The sequence below is a fragment of the Hemiscyllium ocellatum genome, chromosome 10, assembly GCF_020745735.1.
Source record: "Hemiscyllium ocellatum isolate sHemOce1 chromosome 10, sHemOce1.pat.X.cur, whole genome shotgun sequence".
Lineage (NCBI taxonomy): Eukaryota > Metazoa > Chordata > Chondrichthyes > Orectolobiformes > Hemiscylliidae > Hemiscyllium > Hemiscyllium ocellatum.
Window position 1 is genome coordinate 38,618,007 of NC_083410.1, and position 11,265 is coordinate 38,629,271.

At 41.2% G+C, this 11,265-nt stretch overlaps 1 long non-coding RNA gene across 1 annotated transcript; it reads left to right on the forward strand.

Moving 5' to 3' along the window:
- The first annotated feature begins 4,838 nt into the window (after positions 1 to 4,838).
- Positions 4,839 to 10,864, forward strand: LOC132819393 (uncharacterized). Its single transcript, XR_009645075.1, has 3 exons — positions 4,839 to 4,895; positions 7,507 to 7,638; positions 10,390 to 10,864. It is a non-coding gene; the product is annotated as an uncharacterized LOC132819393 (long non-coding RNA).
- Positions 10,865 to 11,265: the final 401 nt, after the last annotated feature.

Here is an 11,265-nt window from a genome sequence, read left to right on the forward strand (position 1 = left end):
CCTTTACAGCACAGTAGTTCAATGGTTAGCACAGTTGCCTCGTAGTGCCGGGAACCTGGATTCGATTCCATCCGCGGGTGTCTGTGTGGAGTTTGCAAATTCTCCCCATGTTTGCGTGAATCCCCTCTGCGTGGTCCAATTTCCTCCCACAGTGCAAAGATGTGTGGGTTTGGTGGATTGGCCATGCTAAATTGTCCATAGTGTCCAGGGATGTGTACGCTAGCTGGATTAGCCATGGTAAATGCAGGATTATGGGGATAAAGGTAGGAAGGTGGGTCTGGGTAGGAAACTCTTCAAAGGGTCAGTTGGACTTGATGGGCCAAATGGATTGCTTCCACACTGTAAGGATTCTATGATTTGCCTTCTCTGGTGAAATGTCACAGGAGAACTAAGCTGTACTGCCATTGCTGTTGCATGGACAGTTTGAAATCCCGTGAGGAGGCATGGAGCTGCTGGATAGAAAGAGACATGAGACACATCAGTGGAGACAAAGACAAAAGACTCCAAACATGTCACCTGCTGATCCCTAGGTCAGAAAGCCTACTGATAGCCAAAAGGACAGACTTAGCATCAGTTAGGCCCTAACAAATGAAACTTCAAATTTCTCTGAACTCTCCTTCCATTGTGAAACTATTAACTTTCTCCCTATCTATTAAAGGTGACGCTCAGATGGCCAGAACCATCCCTTCCATTGACTGTGAACCACACTGTTACAACCAGACCCTGGGTGAGGTCCCCAAATTGTTACCATTCCAGATGGGATACCCCAAATCATTAAGATCTCGGGTGAAGGGGATTAAATTGGTCATTCATCCCATCTCCTTGGATTGTCACACAGGGCTAATTTAGAAAGGATCCCCTCCCCTGTGGATAACTTCCACCTAAACACAATGAACTTATGTTTTAAAACAAGCCAATTTAACTAGGCTTTCTTAAATTAACAGAAAGAGTAAAATTGGCAACTAATGAACATGAGATGAAATAGTATCTTAATAGACATTTATACAGTGCGGAAATTAGAAGAGAGTTCAAAACTGATACAATTCGTGTCTGAAAAGCAGATAAGGTGATGTTGTAACTGTTATTGGATGGCATCGATGTTGGAAGTTGTTCAGTCAATTTCAAGATTCTCAGTTGTGCAGATTGGTGGAAATTCTGAGCTAATTCCTTTCGAAAGTAATTGAATTCCAGCATTTAGAGTGAGAGGTTATATTTCCCTATATTTTACCTGCAGCTCAGGAATATTTAAAATGGTTGTTCTCAAGGCTGTCATTGTCACAGCACTATAGTCCACATACTTGGGCAGCTGGCTAATGATGCACCCAGATTACTGTTACAGTCAATTTTTAACCCCATTTGTGTATTCCTGAAAAATAGAACAGACATGTTTGCAGAAGGTGACTTTCTGCTGGATGGAGAGGTAAAGTTGGCCCTCTTGTTATCTCTTCTAGTTAAGTCTCGCTCTGTCTGAAGTTTATCTGAATCTTTACAAGCGCAACATTTGTGGAATTCACATAGGGCCTTGCCAGACTGTCTCTGAATTTACATCCGCATGTTTTTTTTCTTCTATAGCTTTCCTCTTTTTGTAAAAAAAATGCATATTTTGGAATTTAAAGTAAAATAATTTTCATAACTATTTTAGGATTCTGATCCCTCGCTGTGACACAGTCTTGGTAGCTAACTAAAACTTGACCCCAAGTAAATTATCTCTCCTATTCTAGATGATAACCATGAGGCCATGCTGTGGCTGCTATCCTATCATTTTCCATGAATGCTTCTACCAAGTCTTTAAACATCAATACATACCATAGGCTGCTGCTAAACGAGGTCTCTCTATTTCCTTCAGGTACTTTGGTATTCCATTCTCCACCAAGTCTGACATCAACAAAAGCATTGCCGAGAGGCTAAATAAAGATAGGGAATACCAGTTCAATTCAAGCCTCAAGAAGTTACCTCTGGGTGTTAATTATATTTATGTCTATGTTTTAAAGCCCATTCTCTCCTTTTAGAATAAATTGTATTTTCTACTGGTCTCTATACAATATCACCTATATTTCCACTGACTTCAGTGAGTTATAACTAAAAATAATAAAAATCACTTGATTGTGTAAAAGCTCTGACCTCTAGCTCTTTTGTGTGGGGTTGTTCAGGCTTTACCTACGCTCATTGCTGTCTTTAGTCACTGATAACTTTCATGTAGACAAGATACAAAGCCCTTTCCGAGACAAACTGGATCCAAGAGATGATAACAATCAGCTTAGATGGACATTTTGCTGTCATAGCCTCATTCTGTCAAGGACAGAATTAATTTCTCAGGCCAAAAGACATCCTTTACCGTATTTTTCTGCCTGAGATACCACAACTATTTGCTTTTGCTCTTTGATCGTACAACTCCTCAGAACTGCAATCAGTGATTTCATGAGTTGCTCAAATCTAAATTAAACAGAGAATGTGATAAATATGCTAGTCCTTTAACGTTACAGCTTCTACTTTGTCAAACATTGCATTGTTATTCTAATATACCACCAGACTGTAATAATGTTACCAAAGAATCAAAACACAAAGGTGTAGCTTTGGTTATTAAATGCAGAATATTCTGTTAATTCTATAAGTTCATAAGTAAACTTTGCTGTAATGTTGAATTCATGCAAGGTGGAGTTTTGCATCAGTGAATCAGTTCTGAATCATTTTGCTTACCTTGATGATCTTCTTAAATTGAGGTGTCTGAAAATTGATAAAATGTTGTAGGAATTTCTTTGGGGGGTATTAAACCAGTGCAAAGCATGCCCATTTTAGCAAGGGAGTGAGCTGGACTAGATCTATGTTGGTATTCACCTGACTGACAAGCTGTGGGTTCAAATTAGTAAGTACATGAAAACAGCTTCCACATAAAAGAGATATAACCTGTGGATTCTGATTCAATATAGTTGAGAAATATCGATTCCCTAGACTGAACAGTGACATATAACATGCTCTAACAATGTATTCCACGCCAGACTGTCTATTAGGACAAGTCAGAAAATTATTTTTTCTCCCTGCTTTCCGTCAGCTTTTGTCAGTGAACTAGGGATACCTGATGAATACACACAAAATCTTTTCAATTATTATAAATTACCTTATTAATCCACCCATTCAATAAGACAGCACTATTTGAGGAATAGATTTATATTTTGGTCAGGAATGGGTGCAGATTTCAGGCAATGATTGTATGAACTAATCCATTAAAGGAGAGAAGGGCAGCATATTGGACAGTAATGTAAGCTGTCCATGTCAATATGTTTTCAATGGTTTGCATTCTTTATCTTTGGTTCAGGAAATTATGAGAGACCTTTGCCCAGACCTCTGTCATAATGTCAGGAAGATACGTAGATGGTAATAGCTCAAGTAATGGTTCTCTCTCCCAATTTTCCCTATTTGCTGTTATATCACTGTCAACAAGAGGGGTTAGTTAGCTCAGTTGGGTGGATGGTTGGTTTGCAATGCAGAGTGATGCCAAAAGCATGTGTTCAATTCCCACACAAGCAAGGATTACCATGAAGGGCTCACCTTCTCGACCTTTCCCTTGCCTGAGTCATCTCTCTGTCTGAGAGAGCAGCCCTTTGTTCGGGTATGACAACAGTAACTTTACTGTCAACATCCTTGTTGAACAGCAGTGCAACTTCGCACATCCTAGAGAGAGTGTAACTTGAAGGGTTGACAAAGGAACTCAAACGTCAGTTACAGTTCACATATGGAGAGACTTATTGGAGCAGGGATCATGTACATGAGGCACTTGGTCCATGCAAATTACATTGAGAGGTCTGCGGAGCAGCTTGGTAGGCCCCTCTGACTATTTATAGATGAAAAATTGTCATGGTTACAGTCTTTCATGGCACACATTTCAGAAGGACGACTCATGACAAACTGTGAGTCAATTACCTCAAATCTTACAGATTGTTCTTCATTAAGTTGAAAATCAGAACTTCTAAGATGACAAGAGTTATATTTCAAAAATGATGAACAAATATATCCAGGTAGCGCCAGACTAACATGCCTGAAGTAAACACAGATCATGCAACTAATGCAGCCATCAATGCGATATATAGTTTCTGAAGCACATGACCGGTGGCACAGTGGTTAGCACTGCTGCCTCACAGCGCCAGGGACCTGGGTTCAATTCCCGCCTCAGGCGACTGACTGTGTGGAGTTTGCATGTTCTCCCCGTGTCTGCGTGGGTTTCCTCCGGGTGCTCCGGTTTCCTCCCACAGTCCAAAGATGTGCGGGTCAGGTGAATTGGCCATGCTAAATTGCCCGTAGTGTTAGGTAAGGGGTATGGGTGGGTTGCGCTTCGGCGGGTCGGTGTGGACTTGTTGGGCCGAAGGGCCTGTTTCCACACTGTAAGTAATCTAAAAAAAAAGACCTCAGAAGTACCAAGAAGGAATTAGAACTAATGGTCACCAGAGCACTACATGTGGCTCATTCATATACAGGACTGTTATAATTCAGATCTCACAGCATACAAAATCCAACAGTCGAGAGGGTGGCGCTGGAAAAGCACAGCAGGTCAGGTAGCATCTGAGGAGCAGGAGAATTGACATTTCAGGCATAAGCCCTTCATCAGGAATTCATACAAAGTCCAGCAATGTGTCAGTGAAATAACAGGGCAAGTGCTTTAGAATGTAGTTGACACACTTGCTCCATTGGGTTGGACCAAAGGGTCTGCTTCCATGCTGTACATCTCTATGACTATGACTCTACGACTCTATGACTCTATGACTCTATGACAATAACTATGGCCCAATGGTTTAAATGAATGCATTGCATTAATTGGAAATAAATGCTGATTTTCATGATTTCTTGCAGGAACCAAGAAGAGAATGGAATAACTGGGAATTCAAACCCTGCCAGGGAAGAAGGTAAATATACAGATGTATAAATTATATCTTTAAGAAATGTAATGATCCCAACAAAATCAAAAGTGAATCCTTATGAAACGTATCTTTGTGGTTGTTTTGTAGCTCAGTAGCCATAGAGTCAAAGAGTGATATAGCATGGAAACCGAGCCTTCGATCCAACCAGCTTATACCAACAATGTTCCCAAACTAAACTAGTCCTGCTTGCCTGTGTTTGGCCCATATCCTTCCAAACCATTCCTTTACATTAACTTATCCAAATGTCTTTTAAACATTGTAACTGTACCAACATCCACCACTTTCTCTGGCAGTTAATTCCACAAATATTGTCAGAAGTGACAATATTTCTGTTGAATAAAGGGAACTATGGAGCTATGAGGGAGGAGCTGGCCAAAGTTCAATGGTGCAATACCTTAGCAGAGATGACAGTGGAGGAACAATGGCGGATATTTCTGTGTATAATGCAGAAGATACAGGATCGGTTCATTCCAAAAAGGAAGAAAGATTCTAGTGGGAGGCATGGGCGGCCGTGGCTGACCAGGGAAGTTAGGAAACATATAAAGTTAAAAGAGAAAAAGCATAACATAGCAAAGATAGGTGAGAAAATGGAGGACTGGGAAGCTTTTAAAGAACAACAGACGATTACTAAGAAGGAAATACACAGAGAAAAAAATGAGGTATGAAGGTAAACTGACCAAAAATATAAAGGAGGATAGTAAAAGCTTTTTTAGGTATGTGAAAGGGAAAAAAATGGTTAAGACTAAAATTGGGCCCTTGAAGACAGAAACAGGGGAATATATTGTGGGGAATAAAGAAATGGCAAAAGAATTTAATTGTTACTTCAGATCTGTGTTCACTGGAGAAGACACAAGCAATCTCCCTGAGGTAACAGTGGCTGAAGGACCAGAACTTAAGAGAATTTATATTTGCCAGGAATTGGTGTTGGAGAGACTGTTAGGTCTGAAGGTTGATAAGTCCCTGGGGCCTGATGGTCTACATCCCTGTGTACTGAAGGAGGTGGCTCGAGAAATCGTGGATGCGTTGGTGATTATTTTCCAGAGTTCGATAGATTCAGGATCAATTCCTGCGGATTGGAGGGTGGATAATGTTACACCACTTTTTAAGAAAGGTGGGAGAGAGAAATCAGGAAATTATAGACCAGTTAGTCTGACTTTAGTGGTGGGAAAGATGCTGGAGTCTATTATAAAGGATGAAATTACGACACATCTGGATAGCAGTAACAGGATAGGTCAGAGTCAGCATGGATTTATGAATGGGAAATCATGCTTGACTAATCTTCTGGAATTTTTTGAGGATGTAACTCTGAAGATGGACGAGGGAGATCCAGTATAGATGTAGTGTACCTGGACTTTCAGAAAGCTTTTGATAAAGTCCCACATAGGAGGTTGGTGAGCAAAATTAGGGCACATGGTATTGGGGGCAAACAGGAAACAAAGAGTAGTGATAAACGGCTCCATTTCAGAATGGCAGGCAGTGACCAGTGGGGGACTGCAGGGATCAGTGCTGGGACCGCAGCTTTTTACAATATATGTTAATGATATAGAAGATGGTATTAGTAATAACATTAGCAAATTTGCTGATGGTACTCAGCTGGGTGGCAGGGTGAAATGTGAGGAGGATGTTAGGAGATTACAGGGTGACCTGGACAGGTTAGGTGAATGGTCAGATGCATGGCAGATGCAGTTTAATGTGGATAAATGTATGGTTATCCACTTTGGTGGCAAGAACAGGAAAGCAGATTACTATCTAAATGGAATCAATTTAAGTAAAGGGGCAGTACAAAGAGATCTGGGTGTTCTTGTGCACCTGTAAATGAAGGTAAGCATGCAGGTACAGCAGGTAGTGAAGAAGGCTAATAGCATGCTGGCCTTCATAACAAGAGGGATTGAGTATAGAAGCAAAGAGATTCTTCTGCAGCTGTACAGGGCCCTGGTGAGACCACACCTGGAGTATTGTGTGCAGTTCTGGTCTCCTAATTTGAGGAAAGATATTTTGGCTATTGAGGGAGTGCAGAGTAGGTTCATGAGCTCAATTCCTGAAATGGCGGGACTACCTTACGCTGAAAGACTGGAGCGACTGGGCTTGTATACCCTTGAGTTTAGAAGACTGAGAGGGGATCTGATTGAGACATATAAAATTATTAAAGGATTGGACACTCTGGCAGCAGGAAACATGTTTCCGCTGATGGGTGAGTACCGAACCAGAGGACACAGCTTAAAAATACGGGGTAGACCATTTAGGACAGAGATGAAGAGAAACTTCTTCACCCAGAGAGTGGTGGCTGTGTGGAATGTTCTGCCCCAAAGGGCAGTGAAGGCCCAGCCTCTGGATTCATTTAAGAAAGAGTTGGATAGAGCTCTCAAGGATAGTGGAATCAAGGGTTATGGAGATAAGGCAGGAACAGGATACTGATTAAGGATGATCAGCCATGATCATATTGAATGGTGGTGCAGGATCAAAGGGCAGAATGGCCTACTCCTGCACCTATTGTCTATTGTCAAATGAACCACTCTCTGTGTAAAAAAGTTGCCTCTCTTGTCCTCTCTTGAAATAAAACTCTACTTCCTCATGTTTTTTTTTTGTATTTATTTAGACTATAAGATTTCCAAAATGATTCAAAATAAAATAAACGTAGCAAAGAGAAAGAGCAGTCAGGGAGAGGTTGCTGAGCTCAGCGGAACTGAAAGCTTGGACTGTATTTGCTTCAATGCAAGATGTATAACAGGTAAGATGGATGAACCTAGAGTCTGGGTTAATGTGTACAGTTATGGTGTTATTGCTATCACAAAAACATAGTTGAAAAAGAGACAGGATTAACAGCTTAATGTTCCGGGATATCGATGTTTTAGACAAGACAGAGGAGGAAGCAAAAGTGGTGGGGGAGTTGCATTTCTAGTAAGGAAGCATATCACAGCTGTGTTGATGGAGGACACCCTGGAGGGATCTTGCAGTGAGGCATTATGGGTAGAGCTCAGGAATGGGAGGGTGCAGTCACAATGCTGGGATTGTATAGCAGACCTCCCAGCTGCCAGTGGGGAATAGAGGAAGAGATATGTAATCAGATTCTGGAAAGATGTGAAAATAATGGGATTGGTGTGGTGGATGATTATAATTTCCCCCATATTGACTGGGACTCCCTTAGTGCCAGAGGTCTGGGGGCATGGGGAGAAATTTGTTAGGTGTGTCCAGCAAGGTTTTTTGAAACAATATGTGGATAGACCAATGAGGGAGGGGGCCAAACTGGATCCTGGTATTGGGAAATGAACCCAGCCAGGTGATGAAAGTTTCAGTGGAGGAACATTTTGGGAGTAATGACCATAATTCCATAAGTTTTCAGATACTTCTGGATAAGGACAAGAGTGGACCTTGGATGAAGGTATTAAACTAGGCCAACTATAACCACATTAGGCAAGAATTGGAGAATATGGATTGGGAGTGGCTGCTTGAGTGTAAATCTACATCTGACATGTGGGAGTCTTTTAAAGATCAATTGATAGAGTGCAGGACAGGCATGGTTCAGTGAAAATGAAGGACAGGAATGGCAGAATTCAGGGACCTTGGACGACAGGGGAAATTATCAGCTTCGTCACAAAAAAAAACCTAAGGTCTAAGTCATTAAAAACAGACAAAGTCTTTGAAAAAATACAGAGAAAGTATGAAAGAGCTCAAATGGGGACTTAGGAGGGCTAAAATGGAATATGAAACATCCTTGGCCACCAGGGTTAAGGAGAATCCCAGGGCATTTTATGCATACATTAGGAGCAAGACGGTAGTTAGAGAAAGAATAGGCCACTCAAGGATAAAATAGGGAGGTTATGGGTGGAGCCAGAGGAAATGAGTGAGATCCCTAATGAGTACTTACATCGGTATTCACCGAAGAGAGGGACATGAGGGATGTTGAGGCTAGGGAAAGGTGTGTGAATACTATTGGGCAAGGTCAACATAATGTAGGAGGAAGTGTTGGGTGTATTGAAATGTATTCACGTTGACAAATCCCCAGGGCCAGATAGGATCTATCCAATCCGGAAGTAAGGGAGGAAATGGCCTCAGACGAAGTTCCAGAGGACTGGAGAATAGCCAATGTCGTTCCTTTGTTTAAGAAGGGAAACATAGATAATTTAGGTAGTTACAGGCCAGTGAGCTTGATGTCAGTGGTGGAGAAGCTGTTGGAGAAGATACTGAGAGACAGGAAATATTGTGTGCTGAATGTGATGTGTCACCAACTTGACTGAGTTTTTTGAGGAGGTGGCAAAAATGATTGATGACGGAAGGGCACTAGATGTTGCTCACATGGACTTTAATAAGGTAAAGTTCTTATGGCAGGCTGGTACAAAAGGCAGAGTCTCATGGGATTCAGAGTGAGCTGGCTAGATGGATATAAAACTACTTGGTCATAGAAGTCAGTGAGTAGAAGTGGAAGGATGCTTTTCAGAATGGAGATCAGTAACCAGTGGTGTTCCATAGGGATCTGTGCTGGGACCTTTGTTGTTGTAATATATATAAATGAGCTGGAGGAAAATTTAATAAGTTTGGGGATGAAACCAAATTGGTAGCAGATAGTGAAAAGAATTGTCAAAGGATATAGTAGTTATAGATAGATTGTAAATTTGGGAAGAAGTATGGCAGATTGGGCAGAAAAATGGCAGATAGTGTTTAATCTGGAAAATGCAAGGTCTTGCATTTTGGAAGATCAAATTCAGATGCAAATTATCTAATAAATAACAGAGCCCTTAGGAGAATTGACATCCAGAAGGATCTGGGCATACAGGTCCACAGATCCCTGAAAATGGCAACACAGGTGGATAAGATAGTCTAAAAGGCATGCAGCACACTTGTCTTCATCAGTAGGGGCATTGTATGTAAAAGTTGGTAAGGTATGTTACAGTTGTATAAAACTTTAGATCGGCCTCATTGTGTGGAGTTCTGGTCACCACACTACCCTTTGGGGAGGATGTAGAGAAGGTTTACCAGGATGTCGCCTGGTCTGGAGGGTTTTAGTTATGAGAAGAGGTTGGATAAACTTGGATTGTTTTCACCAGAAAGATGGAGGCTGAGGGGCGACTGGATAGAGTTCTTCAAAATTGTGAGAGGCATAGATAAGGTGGAAAGTCAAAGGCTTTGTCCCAGGAAAGGTCAGCTACAAAAGGGCATAGGTTCAAAGTGAGAGAGGGAAAGTTTAAGGGTAGTGTGGGAAAACATTTTCACACAAAGGGTGGTGGGTGGCTGGAATGTAGTGCCAGTGGAAGTGATGGAAGCAGGCACGTTAGCAACATTTAAGTGTATCTTGATAGACGGATGAAGAGGACGTGATCAGAGATATAGAAAATGCGTATGGGCAATAGCGGGTCGAAATAAGTACATGTGTTAGGAACTGGCTTGGTGTGCTGAAGGGCCTGTTCTTATGTGCTATTTCATTGTATTTTGTAAAAGAAAGCAGGTTTGGGGTGAAAGTCACGTTTGTATATTCTTCTTGCAGGAATACACAAGAGAAAGTGTTTAGAAAAAACAATTGCAACCCAGGTCTTGTTTTGCATGTCTGGTGTCCTGGTTTGAGATTGATGTGTACTTTGGAGGTTACTGCTGGAAAACATCATGACTGGAGAAGAAGATTCATCTGAGGGCAGTTGTATTCCAGGGAAAGTAGAAAAATCTCCTTTCCAAGGGAAAAGGAAAGAGAAAATACTTCACAGCTGAAACCACAGATCAAAGGTACAGAACTCAGCCTGAAACCTCAACCAGTCCAATCAAGTCGATGTAAAGTTTATTGAGAGTGAGCTGCAGAATGTAAGTCCAGACACCCCAGAGGAGGCAAGAATTCCATTATCACCCACTGGTCTCCTACAAATCAAATTTGTGAAGCTATCCAAATCCAGAACATGGATTATAGAACTGGCAGTAAATGGGTAAAACTTGGAAAGGTGACATAGTATAGGGAACATGTCCAGGCTGTCCTTTCCACAGTAAGTTTTGAACTCGGGTTAGGATGAAGATGGAGTGAATGTAGAACATGCATGCATTGTCATCCTAATTGTAATTTCATACTGATGTTGTAAGGGAACACCCAACAGAAACAAAAAGACAAATATCATTCACATTGTTCTTCATAGTGGGAAGGTATTATGATAGTAGTAAAAATTATCAATCAATTCTAGACTTACATTATCTGATTTTTAATTATTGGAACCTTCCAACAGTTCTAAACAAAAAGAAAACACTGACTTAAGGTGGTCACAGTAATCAAATGGCCATAGGTTCAGCCAGGTTATGAAACTATCGATAAATAATGATTTGGAGATGCCAGTGTTGGACTGGGGTGTACAAAGGTAATAATCACACAGCACCAGGTTATAGT